The 18,485-nt window shown below is 52.6% G+C and overlaps 1 protein-coding gene across 4 annotated transcripts in view; it reads left to right on the top strand.

Moving 5' to 3' along the window:
- The first annotated feature begins 689 nt into the window (after positions 1 to 689).
- SMOX (spermine oxidase) overlaps positions 690 to 18,485 on the top strand; it is a 34,579-nt gene continuing 16,783 nt past the window's right edge. For 2 of the 4 annotated variants that reach the window (XM_090286085.1, XM_090286082.1), the window contains exon 1: positions 690 to 879. The gene's annotated coding sequence lies outside the window, so the exon portion shown is untranslated. Of the gene's footprint in view, positions 880 to 6,806; positions 7,016 to 18,485 lie in introns of those variants that run through there. The other 2 variants (XM_090286084.1, XM_090286083.1) reach the window with 2 other exon arrangements.

Below are 18,485 nucleotides of genomic sequence, written 5' to 3'. Positions count from 1 at the left end.
AGTACAGAATATTTTCTTAACACGTTAAGCTCCATGTCAGTCGCCGGTGACTGAGACTATACTAAACGGAAAGGAAGACAAAACAGGCTTAGCGCTTAACGTGTTTTAAAGAGGTGACTTCCACTCGCGGTCGTGGGCTGCGAAGGGATAGGCTGTGGCGTTTTGAGTGCCCCACCATTCACTGCTGTTGCGAATTTGAGATAGATTCTCGGAGTCCAGGGGATGGGGAGGAGGGTGCAGCAGCAGTGTTGGGTAGAAAATGAGATTGGGGCGGTCCTTGGGGACGAGCCCTCTGACCCCAGTGGAGGGTCTGCGGGAGTGAAGGTAGCCCATGGGGAAAGAGAGGTGACTTTTCCTTCCGAAAGGGCGGTTCTGAACTCCGCGGGTAAACTGAGGCCCGCGTCCTGGCTCTGCTAGGCGTCTGGCAGGCAGCCTCGGCCCGACGCTCTACCCAGCACAGCACTGGCAGGGCGCTGGGCTGATTACTTTTCTTTCGGGGATGGGTGGGGGCGTTTGGCGCCCGGTTTGACCTGGGGAGGGGGCGTGGGGTCCAGGTGGGGAGCGCTGGGCCGGGGATCTGAGGCAGGGGCACAGCGGTCCCGGTCCCCGGCTAACGCCAGCTTCCCCGCCCCCCGAGGGGCGGAGCTGGGAGAGTCCCCGCCCCCCAGGAGCGGGGGTGGGCCGGAGCGGACCGGGCGGGGTGGACCGGGGACGTGAGGCGGAGCGGGGCCCCACACAGGCCGCGGCGGCTGGCTCGGGCCCCTACGGTCCCGGTGGCGGCTGGAGGAGGAAGCCAGGCGGCTGAAGGAGGGGAGGCGGAGGAGGCCGAGACTGGAGCGCCGTTCGCCGCAGACTCACTTCCCGGCTCAGCAGGGAGAGGTATGGTGCGCTCGCTCTCGGGCTCCGGCCCCCGGCGCCGGGTCCTCGCTCCGCGTCAGGCAGGGGCTGCGGCCGCCGCGGGAGGGTGAGTGGCCCGGAGCAGCTCCGAAGGCTCTGCCGGTCCGGGGCTCCGGCGGCCAGCGCGGCTCTCGGGCGGGAGGGCTGAGTGCGCGGCGCTCCCTGAGGCTCACAGGGAGCGGTGGGCGACGCGCCCCCTTCGCCCGCGTTGGGGGAGGTGGTGGTCGGGCCCGGGGTCCGGTCATCTCGGAAAGGGGCTGCGCGGGCTGGGCGAGAGGACCGAGGTGGAGGACAGGCCGGACCCCGCGGGCTGTGTGCAGCTGGGGAGCGCCCGGGGCTCCTGGCGGACGCGCTCCGTGGGCGCAGACAAAGCCGGGCGCCGACGCCCCGCGAGGGCTGGGGCCGCCCAGAGGGTGGTCGCTGGGGAGAGAAAAGGCGCCCGGGCGACTGCGGGACAAGGGGAGAGGCTGGGCCACCCTCCCTGCGGCGTCCGGGTGGTCTCCTCGAGGGGCGCCGGACAGGGTGGGGAGCAGCTCTTTCCGATGGGCCAACTAGGGACTCACCGGCTGCGTCGGACTGGGCGAGAGCCCGGTTCTGAGAGGGGTAGAGTGTCGGAGGGCTCACCTGGGGGGAGGTGCTGAGGGAGGCCTCTGTCCTGGGGTGGGGGCTAGGGCTTTGGTGGAGCTGGTGAGGGGCCCGCGGACCCCCTCCAAGCTTGTACCATGAAGGGTGCGGCCTGATGAGGTGAGTCCTGTGGGTGACAGGATGGTAAGATGTGTCCACAGGTTGTTTGCAGAACCTGCTGGTGGTGGCACATCCCATACAGTCTGCTTGTCCAAGCAGGGAAACAAGGCAGGTGCCCCAGGGGTCACTGGAGCGGGCACGAATGGAGGGATGGATAGCTTGCCATCTGAAAGTGTGTGCAGTGGAGCCCCCACATCTGTATGCTGCTGCCCTCGCCCTCTCCCCTTCCCTTCCTCTCTTAGGGGGCCTGAAGCGTCCTAGTTCCCGCCGCAGGCCCAAGCCTCCACTTGGGCTCTAAGGTGCTCTGCTCCCTGACCCCCGTTCTTCAGTTACTTTTCCTCTCAGTCTTAGAAGTGGCTTCTTTCCCCTGGATCATTCATACACTGCAAGAACATGCTTCGGCACCCTCCTCCATCCCGCCCCACATTTCATAGTCCCCCTTTTGCCTTCATCCCTCATTTTCCCTCTGCAACAGACTCACCTCTCGCAGCAAGTTCTCCAGAGAGCTGTCTGCGCCAGCGCCTCTGGAGCACATCCCTTCAGTTCCTCAGCCCTCTTGACCTGGCTTCTTTCTGTCCCACGGCTTCACTGAAACTGCCCCTGTGCCCTGTCCTCTTCCCCCCACCCCTAATCAATGTCTCCAGTGATTTCCACACCCACACAAGTAGGTCTTCCTTGACCTCCCTTGGCTTTGTTGATCATTTTCTCCTTATAGAACCAATCATCTCTTGACTTCTCTTGGTTTTCTCCTCTTTCCCTGATTTAGCCCTTCCTTAGCCATCTTTGGGGACAACTTCACTCAGCTTTTAATGTTGAGTGAACTCAGGACTCTGTCCTCAGCCCCCTCCTCTCCACTGACTCCCTTCTATTTACGTAACCCTCTTTCCCCAAAGGCTCTCATTCTTTCTTAGGGCCTTTAAAGTCAAGCATTAATTTACAAACACATAGATCTTAAATGAACATCATTTTCATTCTCATGATCTTAAGTAGCAAATTTTATTTCTAGCCTCTCTCTCCAACCACCCATGTGATGATTTATGGTGCCCTGGATGTGTCACAGGTATGAAAAACTTCATCTGGATGAGACAGAACCCTGACTGCACTCTTCAAACCCTCTACAGGCCTTGCTGTCTCAGTAAACCCACCCAGCTTTAAAGACAGGAAACCAAGTGGCATCAACTTCTCTCTTTTTCTCCCTCCCCACACCCAATCCAACAGCAAATCCTTTTGGTTCTTTCTGTAAAATCTATCTCAGGCTCTGCCTTCGCTGCTACCATCCTAGGCTACTGCCCCAGGCCAAGACACCTTTTCTGTCTTGCCTGAATGCTGCAGTAGTAGCTACTTGTTTCTCAAGTCCTCACTTGCTCTCCTCTAATCTATTTTAATAGAGAGTATTTAGAAAAATATTGATTCGATAATCTCATTCTCTAAAACCCTCCAGAGCTCCCTATTGCACTTGGAATAAAATTTCAAAGCTTTACCGCTGGCCTGTGAGACCCTTCCAGATCTGATCTGGCCTTCTCTGACTTCCTCCACCCTTATCTTGTCCCTTTGTGTTCTTCCCAATAGCCACATCTGAATCACTTTGTCCTTCAATATCCCAAGTTTTTTCCTGCCCTAGAGTCTCCGCTTGTACTGTTTTCTCTGCCTGGAATGTTCTTCCAGGGTTTTCTTCTGGGCTGGCTTGGCTCCTTCTTATTTTTCAGGTTTCAACTTAAGTCTGCCTTTCTCAAATGCCTTCTCAGTCTTGATAGAGGGCCCCTCCCCACCCCATAATTCATCATAGCTCTTGTTTTACTTTCTTCATTATGTTTATCACAGTCTGTAACCATTTGTTACAATTATCTTTTTACTTTGTCTGGCTGGACCTTGACTGAATGGCCCATTGCTGTAACTGGAGCATCTCCACAGTGCCTGGCACATAGCTGCTGCTCAGGAAATCTTGAGCCAAGGCTGGGCTAGGCAGGAAGGGGTGGGTTTTGCAGTTAGTGCAGGAGCCCCCTTTAAACCTCAAGTGACCCCGAAGATTTTTATTTTCTTTCTACAAAAGACGTTGCGCAAATAAATGGCTGCAAGAATCTGAGGGGACCAGTGGGATGTGAAAAAGGGAAGCAGAGAAGGTACAAATGTCTCGAAAGCAGGGCTGTATGTCTAGGGGGAGATTGAGGGGTCTGGGGGATGTGGAGTCAGTGTGAGTCGCTGTGGGTTGGAGATAAATAACTTCCTTTGCTCTCTTTGGTGGAAATCCAGGCTGGGTTCACAGAGGGGTGTGTGTGTGTGTTCTCTAACTCAGGAGATGGGAGTGGTCTGGGCAGCTGGGAATTTATTTCAGGATACTCCCTTAGATGACTGCTGGGTGCCCATCCCTGGAGGGCAGGGAGTTGAAAGGATGGAACAATCTGGGGGTGGAGGTCTCTTTATTAGACCCTATCCTTTCCCCTACAGCTCTTTTCTTTGCACAGAGGAACCAGCTGAGAATTGGTGCTCCCAGAATGGAGGGCCAAGAGCCAGGGGACCTCAGATCTGGGAGGGAGGGGAGCTGGGCCCTGGACAGGCAGACTGGTGATGGATCAAGGTAACACTATGAGGAGGGTACTGAAACTAGGGGCAAGGGGTCCAGATCTAGAGTTGGGCTGGCATGCCTAAGAAAGGCCTTGATTTGGGAGAGGTGGGAACAAGGAGGGTATCCTGGGTGGGAAATCAGGCAGAGGCCAAGAGGCTGGGCCAGGGCCATGCTGTATTCACTGTGTGTCAGGTAACGTTCTATGGCTTTGTAAATATTAACTCCTTTAATCCTTTTAATAGCTCTATAAGGTAGGTTTTACTCCATTTAACAGATGGGAAGACTGAGGCACAGTCATACAATGCAGTAGTGTCAGAATAAGAATTTGAACCTAGGCAACCTTGCTCCAGAATCTGTGCTTTAAACCACCCTACTCTGCCTCTTCTCATGCCTCTCAGAGAGTCACCAGCTGAAAGCTTCTTAACAAGTGGTTTTTCCAGACTTCCAGGCTTGCAGGTGACATTCAGGGTGCTTGTCTTGGGAACTGGTGAGGTGGGAAAGAAATCATAACCTCTAAGGTAGAAGGGGTCCTCTGCTATATGTCCCACCTTTTCTTGCAGGAGGAGCTCACGTCCAGGCCGAGTAGTTGGGCATCATATAACTGTGATTTTCGGGTGCTGGAGAAGTCAACTTCTTTTGGTACAAAAACAGCTCCCTGCTTGATATGCCACCATTAGACTGTCACCTCCCTGGGTTTAGTATTGCCCTACTGCCCTCTTCATCTGCCTCTGGAGAGCTCAGGGAGATCAAGTAGGGGCTCTGTAGATAAACTGGGCTGTTTTGGATGCGATCTAGAATGTTGTGAGGTCGAACTTCAGACTTGGCCTTGGGAAACCTGGATGGGGGTCAGTAGGTCTGGGAGCCCACCTGGGGGATGAGAGAAATCGGAGCTGAAGAGAACTTGATCGTCTCTATTGTTGGGCCTGTCCTTATTTCTTTTTTTCTGTCTGTAAAATGGGATTAGAGAGGCTTTTTTCCTTTGCTCCTCAGAGGCTGTGGAAGCCGGGAACTCCTTAAGGTTACATGTCTGAGTGCCTTCTTGCAGACCCAGTATGAAGGAGGACTTACCAGGGGACACCAGCCCTGAGGAACGGGGCCAGGAAGGAGGGAGCCAGGAGGAGGGTGTGGCAGCCCTGTCCTGTGAGGCTTTCCTGTTTGGTCATGAAAGGATGCCTCTGGGCAGGTGACTTGGCCTTCCAGGGGCTTGGCTGGCTGGCCAAGCAGGGATTTGCTGACCACACAGGGATGGAGTCTCTTTGCTCTAATATCTGAGCCCCAGAGCTTAAGGGATCTGCTCATCTATCTTGGCAGATTCTGCTAGGCCACCAGGAAAAGAGGGAGGCAGAGTTGGTGGCATTCTTTTCTGTATTTTGGGAAACTGAGGCACAGAGCAAGTACCTTGCTGCTGGTTCTGGGAGTGCCCTTTCTTTGGGAGGGAGTGTGCAGGAGGCTTATCCATGCTGCCTGAGTCGTTGTCTGCAGAGGTGAAAGCTGTGTCAGAGCCAGAGCCAGCTCCTGGCAGGAGCTGAGGGTGGACTTCTTGACAACTAGATGTGGGGCCTTATTACTTTCAGGCATCACTGGGCACCCCCTGTGCCTCAGCCCAGTGTTCACAGCCACTGGGAACACAGCACAGGATTCCCACTCTGCAGGTGATGAGAGTGAGCCCTGCCAGGTGTGACAGTGAGGTGCAGTTCGGACCAGCTTCCTCGAGGAGGCAGTGCTTGTACAGGGTCCTGAAATCCTGAGTGGCTTTGACCAACAGAGGAGGGATGGCATTTCTGATGTGGATGAGGAGCCTGAGCCTGGAGAAGTGGGTTGAAGGCAGGTTGGGGAAGGCCTTGACTGCCAAACTGCTGAGTCTGGACTTGACTCACTAGGCCCCCCTGGGGAGCCACTGGAGGTTATAGATCCTGGGTGCAATGACTTGATTAGAACAGTGGTCTTTAAAAGACCACTGCATCTGAAACTCCAACAAACAGTGGATCACCTGGGAAGTGTTTTAAAACGTAGGTTCTAATTCAGCAGGTCTACAGTGGGGCCTGAGATTCTGCATTTCTAACAAGCCCCTGGGTGGTGTGATGCAGCAGATCCATGGGCATTCTTTGTACAGTGAGGGGTGGAGATTGAGGACTTGGGCCAGGCAGGTGCAGGGATGGGTGTGGGTCAGGTGAGACCTGGAACAGGTAAAGGGGACTGTCTAGGCTCCTATGGACTGTGTTGGGAGGTATGGGGACTCCCTGTGTGGGGATTGAGGTGGAGGCAGGGCAGAGGGAAGAGTGAAGAGGAATAAGGTGCAGGGTGATGGGAGGTAGGGCTGGATGAAGGGTCTTTAGGGTCTTGGGTGTCAAGCTAGGAACCAGGCCTGATTTCAGGGCATCTGGCAGTGATGAGCTCCCAAGACCACAAGAGGGTGTCTTAGGTGATTGCCTCAGGGCAGGGTGACATGCAGGCAGCATGTAGGCATCTTATCTTTGCCCACAGCTGAGCCCAGCCCTCTGGATAGCCAATCTGGGGTGAGCATTCTTCCTGCCTCCATGGTTGGCCCAAGGAGATTGGGGGGACAGCTGACTTCAGCACCAGACGTAATGTCTAAAAGCCCCTAGAATCTTCCCAGCTGCTGAGACATCCTCTGCCCAAGAGGTGCAGCGTCTCTTACCCTGGCCTGCGTGAGTCCTTGTAACCACCGCCGATGGTTACATGAGCCGCTGCTATTGAGGTCTTCTCTCGTCGGGTCCCCTTCCGGGTGCACCTGGAAGTGAGGAGGCCTAGATGTTTCTCTCTGCTGTGACCCTGGCTGGGCCACTACAGGCAAGTGTCTGCTCCTCTCTGAGGCCTTAGTTTCCTATAAATTGAGGGACTCTGTTCTCTCCCTGGGGAGTAGGGGAGAGGGTCACAGAGGTCAGGGAAGTGAGAGGCACAAAGGCCAGCGGAGAGCATGGTGAGGCTTTGGGTGAGGTCCTGTTTAGACTAGAGGAGAGATCTTCAGTAGAGTATAAGAAAGAGTGATGGCGAGGGTAGCCAGCAGGGTGGGTAGATTTGGGCAGAATGGGGAGATTTCACAGGCCACTTTGGGCCCTGTGGCACTAGTCTGGGTGTGGGAGGAAGAGGATCTGGTGGATGTCTATAGAAGACAGGAGCTGAGGGGAGTGGGGAGGTGTCAGGGACCTGCCTTCACTCATTAGACCATGGGGAGCCATTGAAGTTTTTTTGAGCAGGGCAGTGGTTTGATCAGAGCAGTGTTTTAGTGAGAAACGTGGCAGGGTTATGATGGTGGGTTGAACATGCAGGACCCCCCCGCCCCCTACCCCCCAGCACTGGGCTTCCTCACTGAATAGCTATGCCCTTTCACAACTCAAAGCATGGGGAGGGGTCAGTTTGCTTATATGACCCTTATTCTCAGAGCTCTGAGTCATTTTTCCCAAAAGGTTGAGAATCTCATCCTGTTGCCATCCTGGAAGGGGTGTTGCAAGTGCAGGAAAGGGGAAGGGGGAGTTCCAGGGCCCTTGCTCCCTTCTCCTCCCCCCTGTGGCAGATGGGGACAGTCAGTGAGGCCACTCTGCCTTGCCCCTTGTCATACCTCATTTCCTCCTAAGTGTGAGGACTCTTTGTTCAGCAGCTCAGGTGGGGGTGGTGGGGTGTGGCATTTCAAACAGTGGCCCAGGAGAAGTTGCTTTAATGGTACAAAGTCAGGCAGACAGGAGGGCCCTGGCAGAAGATGCTCAGTGAGCTTGCTTACCCAGCCCAGCCACACTCCGCTGTCCTGCTTTGCCCTCTGCTTTTTCCTCAAACAAGCAGACCCTGGGGCTCTTCCTGCTCTCTCTAAACATGCTGGGAGGAGGGAGGAAGAAGAGCATTTGGGTTCAGCCAGAGCAGTGTGGCTTGGCTGGGGGAGTGCAGCACCCCTGACACCCCAGTCCAGATTCCTTTATCCTCTAGCTACTTCTTGGGGGAGGGTGTAAAGGAAAGTGTGACTTAAGCCCAGGAGAAGTACTTGGAAATGAGTTGTTACTTATTAGAAAACAGAACAAAGAATCTAGCCATCCTCTGCCAACTTTGTGCCAGGCCCTGGTACACCCATGGTGCCTGCCCTCCCCTCACAGCTCCATGAGACCTGAGCTATTAGCCCATTTCACAGACAGGGAGACATAGGCAGTCCCAGCAAATGATATGACTGGGTCTCCAACCCAGGTCCTTGGACATCTGGTCTGATGCCTGTTTTTCACCTCACAGGCCGTCAGAGCCTGTCCCCAAAGCTTCAACCACGCCTCTCCACCACAGCCAGACCCCCCTCCCCTCACCTCAAGCCAGGCCAGCCCAGCTTCCTGAACTCCTGACCCAAGGAAGGGGGGACTGATGGGTGCTTTTGGACTGGCAAAAAACTAGACCTAGAGTCAGCTAGATTTTAAGATGACTCAAGCAGAGACGCTCAGGACCACCAATGGACAAACATTCTTGAGAAAGATTTTTACATGAGACTTTCCAATGTTAAGCATACAGATCTCCTTTACTGTCTCTCTCTTTTGTTTTTTTGAAAATTATTTTAAAAAATCATACACAATTAATGGGAAACTTCGAACTTAATTTGAAAAAGTAACTCAAGACAATAAACTTGATTCATTCCTTGGTTTTAAAAAAGTAAATCCCAAGCCTTAGTATTTTACTATGTGAATTTTGTTTGGTTTTCTTTCTTTTCTCTCTTCCTTCCTTCCTTCCTTTCTTTCTTTCTTTCTTTCTTTCTTTCTTTCTTTCTTTCTTTCTTTCTTTCTTTCTTTCTTTCTTTCTTTCTTTTTTGTTATATACTTGATTTGAGAGAGAGTGTGAGGAAGGTTGGGGCGGGGAGAGAGAGAAAGAGAGACAGACAGGGAGAAAAAGAAATATCGATTTGTTGTTCCACTTATTGATGCGTTCACTGGTTTTCTTGTATGTGCCCTGACCAGGGATTGAACCTGCAATCTTGGTGTATCAGGTCAGCACTGTTAGCAGCTGAGTTACCTGACAAGGGCCTAAGTGAATTTTGGAGTGCCTTATGTCAGATGGCAGGTGTGGAACCTCTCTGGACCTCAGTTTCCACCTGTGTAGAATGGGGATATTAACTTGAGGACTTACTGATACATTCTACGGGAAATGCTTAGTACTGTGCTCTGTACCTCAGATGTGCTCAGTGAAAAATAATGATGACGATGATGATAGAAATATAAGAATAAACATTTCTTGATTTCAAGAGCTGGTGAATTATTAAGTCTCTCTTTTGACGTCAACAAAAGGACTTGAAGAATATGTTTATTGTTCAAGCTCATTGTCTTAATCCCATAGGTGTTTTATGGATTAAATCATGGGCTCAGAGCCCACCTATGCATTTTAAAATGAAGACCATTGGCTTTTCAGACCTGGTTCCAGCTGTTGCTGGGGTCCTGCTTTGGTGTTGAACTTTATGGAGAGCCCTTTATTGGGTGGTGCTGGGTTAGGAGATCCTGTATTAGGACTTGTTAGAAGAGCACAGTTGTATCGCCCTGTTGTTACCAGATAGAAAAAATCTTGGGCCATTGAGATAGTTGCTCTTCAATTTGTGTGTGTGTGTGTGTGTGTGTGTGTACAGTAATTAGACCAACATCCCTGTCCCTGTTTTTGGAAAATGAAACCAAGGGCAAGGGCTGTGGCCTGGCATAGCATAGTGTGCCGGTCAAGCCTTGAGCCAGCCCCCATGGGGCAGGGAGATTCGAATGGCCTGAAGCCCACCCCACCATCATCCTGGGCAGGAGGCAGGTGGCCTCCCCATGGCAGCCCTCAGTTTTGGCACTGCAGCCAGGTTGAGCCGCCAGGCTTGGGGACGACTCCTGCTGGGCAGCCCCAAGTTCCTGGCACAATGTGTGCAGTGTCAGTCTGTGGGGAGGGCTGAGGCAGGAGAAGTGCCGGGCTGAGGGCTGTCCTCAGGCCTGCTGCCTCAGGAGGCCAGTGAGGGCCTGAGAACTGAGCACGCCTTTGGCAGAAGGCGATGAGCTCAGTGTTGTCAAGCCCTGCTCTGCTCCCACTTATCTGGGTGACCTCCATCACATCTGTGAACCTCTCTCAGTCTGTTCCCCATCTGTAAAATGGGCACCCAGGTGTTTGGGAGTATTAAAGGGTGCCATGAATGGGGCGCACTCACTGTGGGGTTTGCTTGTATGGTTCATCTGGTGGCTGGATTTTGGGGGGATGTTTTTCATTTTGTGATCACGCATGCCACCTTCACTCTGTGATTAATTGTGCTGAGTGGGGGCCACAGGAGAGGGAGCTTTGTGGGAAAAGAGTTCACAGTGAAGGGGAAACCCTCCCCCTACAAATGCTGCTTGGACCCAGCAAGCCTTGAACGCTTAGCTCCGTCATCAGGGCTGCAGTGTCTCTTTGGAGGCAGAGAGCATGGGTCCCAGGCTACACAGAGTGGGGACCCCGGGGCCTTAGAGAGAGGATGGGCTTGCAGGAGACCCCCCACCCCCACCCCGCCTTTTAGACCTTCTCCTCCTGGGGGCTGGCGCTGAAGCACAGACAGGCTCTGTGCAGTCACGAGGGGCCAGCAAGGGGGAACTGCGCCCGGGCTGGAGCTTGTCTCACAAGTCTCAGTTTTTGTCGGTGGTTTTGAAAGAGTCAGTGGAAAGTGCTGACTGGGCAGTCCTCCTTCACCCCAGAACTGTGGGGCTGTGGCTCCTGGCAGGGAGAGGGGAGAAACCTGGCAGGGAAGCTGCTTCCTCATCTGCCAGCTCACACCTCCCAGGCTTCAAGTGCCCCAGGTGCAGAATGGGTGGGTCTCCCTGAGGGGACACTAACCCCTGTCAGGCTCTGGTGGGGGGGGTGCCTGCAGGTGATGCCTGATGAAGTGGGGCTGGGAGAGGGGCCCGGGGCTGTGTGTTTGGGGACATGCTGGGCCCTGCAATGGGAGGTCGAGGTGGCCTGGAGAAGCAATCTCAATGCTGGGGACAGCCTTGCGGAGAGAACTGGGTTCTGGAATTAGACCATCTGGGCTGTCTCCTACCTGTAGGTTCTGCACCAGGTTGTTTGGCCTCAGTTTCTTACCCCACAGGCTTGTTTTCAAGGGGAGAGAGGGTAACTAGTTGATGCAGAACATGTCAGGGTTCGTCCGTGCAGAGTCATGACTGGCCACCCAAGTCATCTTGACCCCACCCTTGCCCTCATCCCATGCATCCTGTCACTCAGCAAGTTCCCAGGAAGTTACCATAGCACTTTTACCCTCTAGTTACCCCCTGACTGTCACTTCCTGTGCTCCTTGTCACCTCATCAGAGAGGCTTCCCTGACCTCCCCACACAGAGCAGCTGTCTCTCTCTCCCCTGCCTTTCCTTTCTTGTGGCACCTGTTACCCCTGATCTGTTAGATCCTCGAAGGGGAGGCCTCTGGCTGGTGCTATATCCTGAGTGCCTGGCACAAAGCTGTGCTCAATAAACTATTTTTTAAAAAATATTTTATTTATTTATTTTTAGGAAGAGGGGAAGGGAAAGAGAAAGAGAGGGAGAGAAACATCAATGTGTGGTTGCCTCTCATGAGCCCCCAACTGGGGACCTGGCCCGCAACCCAGGCATGTGTCCTGACTGGGAATCAAACTGGTGACCATTTGGTTTGCAGGATGGCACTCAATCCACTGAGCCACACCAGTCAGGGTTCACTAAACTTTTTGTTGCTCTTGTTGTTTTTATTGTGGTAAAATATACATAACATCACAATTACCATTTTAACCAATTTTAAGTGTACAGTAGTCCCTCCTTATCCACGGGGATATGTTCCAAGAGCCACTAGTGTGTTTGCCTGAGACTGTGAATAGTACCAGACCCTAGATATACTGTTTTTTAGTACATATATACACCTATGATAAAGATTAATTTATAAATTAGACACAGTAAGGTTAACAACAATAACTTATAATAAAATAGAATAATTGTAAAAGTGTACTGTAGTAAAAGTTATGTGAGTATGGCCTCTCTCCCTGTCAAATATCTTATGTACAGTGTGGAAAGTGGCACAAAGGGACGATTCACATCTCCCAGGCAGGATGGAATGGAACGGTGTGAGATTTCCATCATGCTACTCAGAATAGCACACAATTAAAAACTTATGAATTGTTTACTTCTGGAATTTTTTGTTTAATAATTTTGGATCGCAGTTGACTGTGGGTAACTGAAACCTGGGAAAGCAAAACCGTGGACAAAGGGGAACCCCCAGGATGTCCTGTGCCCACCCAGACTTCTCACCATACTGTGCACGGGTCTTGCCGTGCCTGTACTGCCGCCGAGTGACGTATGACCATCCTGCCCACCTCTTCCTACTCTCTCTGGATGGTTGGGACTGGAGTGATGCCCGATAAAGTGGGGCCGGGAGTGGGGCAACTCTCCACACTCCACTGCCCATGGGGTCTTGTGCCATCTGGGGAGCTGGGGCTATTCTACCCTTTCTCTTGGGTGCCCCCATGGGGTAAAGCTTATGTGTGTCTGACTGGCTTGGGGAAGCTCAGGGAAAGCGCTCCTTGCCTGCATTGTGGCTTGGGTTGTGGCTGCTGCAGCTGTGCAGGAAGGTCAGGTGAGTGGCCAGCTGAAAAAAGTGGGGCTGGGGTTTGCAGGTTGGTTCCTGGAGGGAGGGAAACGCAGTCCTGACAATTGGTCTGCTCAGCAGCGCCTCAGCCTTTGCACATATAGTACCCCCTGCCTGGCGCTCACTTCTTTGTCTCCTAAAAATCTTCTTTGACCCCTCTCCCTGCCACTATTAGGTGCCCCTCCCACGTTCTTCATTATAATCCGTATCAAATTCTTATCACTGCATTTTGAACCTGTGAGTTAACTGGCTGTGTACCTGTTTGTTTAATCTATTGACATGTTCTCCCCTGGGCTGTGCCTTGCGGGAGACAAAACATAAAAATCTTTCTGAAGATGTCTGAGTGGGAGCCTAGAACCCCTTAGAGAGCAGAGCAGGTGTGGTGGTAATTCCCATTTTTTAGATGAAGGAACAGAGTTTTCCCCAACATCACTCAGAGCTAGACCCCATCCTGCACCCTGGGTCCTCTTGAAGGGAGCCGTCCCCAAAGGCAGAGGTTGGCCCTGTCTAGCCTGAGGTGCATTACGGACTTGAAATACTCGGGGCTTAGGGAGCTGGGCAAGGGAGTGTGGATAGAGGGAGACCCTCAGTGTAAGCTGGGGGTAGGGGAGTGAATCTTGGGCACTGCCTGGCTTGCTGTTCTCTCTGTCTCCTGTTCTGCACAGGCAGACACGATTTTTCTGGGCTGGCTGGGGGTCTGCTGTAGACCAGTGATTCTTAGCCTTGGCTATACATTAGCAGCATGTAGGGCCTTTAGAAAAATATCCATGCCAGGACCCCAACCCCAAACAGTCTGATTTAGATGACCCAGTGTGGGGGCTCAGTATCAGCCTTTTATAAAAATCTCCAGTTGAGTCTAATGCACTGGCTGGGAAGGAGTTCCTATCTCCTGGGACTTGTAAGTGGTGGGACCTAGGCCAGGTCCTCTGCTCACTCCACCTCAGCCCTGAATTTCAGAAAAGAGGGAGCTGAGGCCTTGAGTGGAATGGGGAGTTTGCCTAGTCCTTACCCTGGGGGGGGGGGGGGGCGGGGGTTCCCTGGGAGAAAGAATTGATGACTATGTCAGTTCTTGCTGTATAACAAACCACCCCAAAGCTTAGCAGTGTAAAGCAACAATCAGCATTATTATCCTCATACTTTCTGTGGGTCAGAAACTTGGGAGTGGTTTTGTTGGGTCTTTCTGGCTCAAGGCCTCTGAGGAGGTAGTAGTCAGAGGTGCCCGGGGCTACAGTCATCTGAAGGCTTGGCTGGGGCTGGAGGGTTGCTTCCAGGGTGGCTCACTCACATGCTTGGCAAGGTGGTTTGGTCCTTGGGAGGAGGACTCAGTTCCTCGCCTCATGGGCCTTTCCATAAGGTTGCTTTAGTGGCCTTGAGACATGGTGACTGGCTTCTTGAGGAAACAGTCCAAGAGAGCAAGGTAGAAGACACAATGCGTTTATATTTATTTATGAATTTATTGGCTTTATTGGGATAACATTGGTTAATAAAATTACAGGTTTCAGGTGTACAATTCTATAATACATTATTTGTACATTGTATGTTCACAACTGCAAGTTGAGTCTCCTTCCATCACCATTTATCCCCTGTATACTCTCACCCCATCACCCCATCCCCCTTTCCCTCTGGTAATCACCATACTGTAGTTTGAGGTTTTTTTTTTTTCATTAATCCCTTCACCTTTTTCACCCAGCTCCCCAACCCCTCTTCCCTTTGACAGCTGCCATTCTGTTCTCTGTGAGTCTGTTTCTCTTTTGTTAGTTTATTTTGTTCATTGGACTCCACATATAAGTGAAATCATATGGTCCTTGCACAATGTGTTACATGACCTAGTTTCAGAAGCCACGCTCCATTATTTCTGCAGTATCCTATTGGCTACACAGGTCAGTTTGGGAGGGACTATATTAGGGCACAAACACTAGGAGGCAAGGATCATTGAGGGCCATCTTGAAGTCTGGTGACAGATTGCTGTCATTGCACTTGCAGCCTCTCAGACCTTGTCTGGGAGGGCCAAATGTCCCCAGTAAGTTGCGGTGGGGCAGGGGGGCTTGTTTCTCTTTTAATCTCTTGTTCCTCTCCTGTCATCAGATCATAGCAGTGTCACTGCAGTGTGGGGTGGTTTTTTCTGAGGCCTGGAGGTCATGGCATCATCATGCAGTGGGGTCTATGACCTCTTTATTTGCTGGACTTCCCCCTGCCCCTACCACATCTGGTGTCCTGGCTCAGCCCTCCCCGTGCTCACCACCCCCTGGTGTACAGATTTGGGCCTGTAGGAATATAAATATAAGAACCATTGCTGTTTCATGTCCGGTTGTGGGCTAAGTGCTCTGCATGGTCACACACAACCCTGTGAGGCAGGTACCTTTTTATCACTCGTCTAATAAGTGGTAGAGATGCAAACCACTGGTATTCAAAAACAGTTGAGCTGACCCCAGAGCCTGTATGGAAACCATGGTTTTATAGGGTGTTCTCAAAGGAGGGGACTATTTATCAAGTTGTGTCATCAAGTGAAACATAGCAGACTATGTTTTTTGTGATTATGTTTGTGTGTGTCTGAGATCCTCAAGGGCCATGTGACTTGGATGCTTCAGAACAGGGCTGGTGCTTTGATTTTGAGGCTGGTTTTCTCTCCAGGTTCAGCCCTTTTAGAAGAACTTCCTCCCAGGGAAGTGACTGAGTACCATCTCCCATCCACCCTCTCCTGTCAACAGCCTGGTGTGCTGTGTGCCCAAGGGCAATTTCTCAATAACCTAGTGACCGATTTTGTGGTCTCTTACAATTCTGTGGTTGCTGACTTCCTGGAGGGGGTCCTGAGTTGGGGTATCAGGTTCGGCTTAGAGGGAGGGTCTCCAGGCTATGGGATCTCATCCTAAGGGTTGCTAAAAGGAGCCACAGTGAAACCTGTGTCTTCAGGACTTTTCTGGGGATTATAGGAGGCTAGCTAATAGGGTCTGGGGTCAGTGCTGGCCTTGGCCTTGCTCAGGCTAGGAGTGACTACTCCCCCTTTACAGATGGGGAAACCAAGGCTCAAACCAATAGGCTCTGCAAAGGCCACACCGGTTAGGAGCAGAAGTTATTGTCTTGGCAATTTAATTTCCTCCAGGCCTGTCTAGGAGTGACATAGTCACCATAGAAGACCCTGACTTCTCTCTGGGCTGAGGGGGAATGAGGTTTGCCTGCCTCTGTTAAGATCTGGGATCTGAGTGGAAGAATATGGGCTGTGCTGGCAGAGAGGTGACTGCCTAGCTTGCCAGACATGATGTCTGCAGGTAGACCCACACAAAGATGGAAAACAGGGCATGAGGTGTGAGCAGCTGGGGTTGGAGGTGGAGGTTGAGCTACTGGGGCTGGCCCAGATTTTGAAAGGTTCACAGATGTTTAGAAGCCATCAAGACCAGCACTTGATCTGATCTATTGTCAGAGCATGATCCACTCACTTGTTTTTGCTGAAGGTGGGATCTCTAGGATGGAGTTTAGGGTAAAGCTGTTTGGCGGTAGGTATGGGGACAGAAATTCAGTCTTAGGCTCTGTCCTGGCCCATTTCCACCTGTTTCTCTGTCCGGCAGCACAGTTGTCAAGATTGCCAGCTGAGTGTTACGCCCATCAGAAACACCCTACCCTTTCTCTGGCCTCTTTCCATGTTTGCTTCCCCTCCTCTATCCGCAACTAGGCTTCTAGCCAGCGGTGGGGGGTCGTCAGGGTCTGTCCCTGCAGGTGCTATAAGCAGGGGTCCCAGGAACAATTCACCTGACACCCTCTGGCTTTGCAGAACATCTTGGGAAATCGAGGCTGGCCCAGAGTACTCCCCTCTCCAAGAATGACACCCCTCCTGCCACTAGTGCTTGCGTGGGAGATGACGTTGGCTTGTCTCCCAAACACCCAGTCTAGAGCTACCTCTCTCCATGTAGTGCAGGCTCCCCGCTTCGGAAAAGGCTTGCAAAGACTTTTAAAGTTGTGCCTTTAGGGAGTTTACACATGTGGTGGTGGGGAAGGGATGTGGCTAACAAACATCTTGTGCTTGGAGAGAAGTTTAAGAGCCACGAAGGATGGTGGGTGCCCCCCAGGGCCCTTCCTCACCTTGGCCTGCGAGGGAGGGTGCTGCAGAATGAGGCACCCACACCGTCTCCTTTTATGAGCTTGGGGTTGGCTAATGGCCCCCATCTCTGATACCTGTCTCTTCCCCTAGAACTGGGTAGGTTGAGACAGTATTGGGGGTTGAGACAGTATTGAACCTGATTGATGTCAAGCTCAAGGTCCAGTCTGGAATTAGGGTTGGGGCCAAGGCTGAGGCAGGGGTCTGAGTTCATGTGAAGGTTGGGGTTTCTCAACTGAAATGAAGCTCTGGGACCCAGGAGAGGTCGCTTCTACCTTTGTACTAGTCTCTTTGGGACCTTCTTCCCTCTCCTTCCCTCTCTGAGGTGGTCCTTGCAGTCCTACCAGGTAGCTGTACCTGTCTCCATTTTACAGGTGGGAAAGCTTGAAGACTAAAGGAGGCAGCTAAGCATCTGATAGGACTTAGACAAATGTGTTCAGGATTCCGGGTACAGATGTGCTGTGTCTGTGGGGTGAGTTCAGATGTCTTGGCCAGGTGAGGCCCAGAGAAGGCGTCACCTGTCAAGGGAGAGGCTGAGCTGGGACCTGGGTCTCTGGGCTCCCAGACCAGTGTTTTCTCCCCCTGTGTCTCCTGGGCTCACAGGCTGTCCCTGTCCTGTGTCTGACCCTCCCCCCACCCCACCATCAGTCACTGGCCAAGCCTGGCTCAGCTATCCTGCCTCTTTCACTTCCTGGCTGGCTGGCCTGGGTGAGGAGGACTGGGGAGGGTCTGGCTGAGAGGAGTTCAGGCCCAGCCCCTTCCTGGGGTTGAGGGGTGGGAGGAGCCTTGCAGGCAGACACAGAGCCCCTTTGTCTGGGCCACTGTGCAAAAGCAGCTGGTCTGGGATTTCTGGGTGTTTTTATATCTGAAGAATAATTGCATTGTCTGGGGGGCCCCTTGAGAATCCAAATCCCTCCCCAGACCTGCCAGGCAGTCCAAAGAAATTCCCTTGAAAGCCCCCCCCCCCCCACACCTCCCCTCCTTTTGGAAGCCTGAGGCAGAGGGGTCCCTGAGGTAGGGCTGCTACCTGTAAGCTCTATGAGTATCCATTGGGAGGAGAGACTTGGAATTCCCCAAGGTTGGTTGGGGAGGGTGCAGGTGGCCCCCAGAGTTCTGGGAGGGCTCACACCAGCAATCTTGGGACTTAGCGGAGGGGAGGAGGAGCCTGCTGGTTGGAAAGGGTGGGCTTGCTTTGGAAGGCTTCAGCTGGTGGAGGCTGGACCCTAGGTAGTGGGCCAGGTAGGCCAACTGCCTCGGCCATGCTCTCCTCCTCTGGGTCTTTCACTTGGGTGACCTTGAGAAAAGGACAGCAAGAAGACACATTTGGGAGTAGCCTGTTTTCAGAGGGGAGCCAAGGAAGTGTAGAAGTTTTTTGTTTCTTGTGAGGGACGAATTTGGAAGGGCACCTGGGAAACTGGTCCTTGGTGGCATTGTTTTTGTTGTAGTGGCCACTGTTGTGGGAGGGGAAGTGGACTCCAACACTGAGGAGGAAGGGGCACCCTGTGCTGAGCCTGACCACTGACCCTCATTGCAGTTGACTCCTAGGCTTGGTGAGGGGTCGTCAGTCAGTTTAACCTGGGACCGTGGCCCTGCTCAGTGATGGTGGGATTGTAGCC

Source organism: Furipterus horrens, unplaced genomic scaffold, assembly GCF_987537825.1.
Source record: "Furipterus horrens unplaced genomic scaffold, mFurHor1.1.pri manual_scaffold_8, whole genome shotgun sequence".
NCBI lineage: Eukaryota > Metazoa > Chordata > Mammalia > Chiroptera > Furipteridae > Furipterus > Furipterus horrens.
The sequence above is the reverse complement of the archived record's forward strand: the minus strand, read 5'-3'. Positions and strand labels throughout refer to the sequence as shown.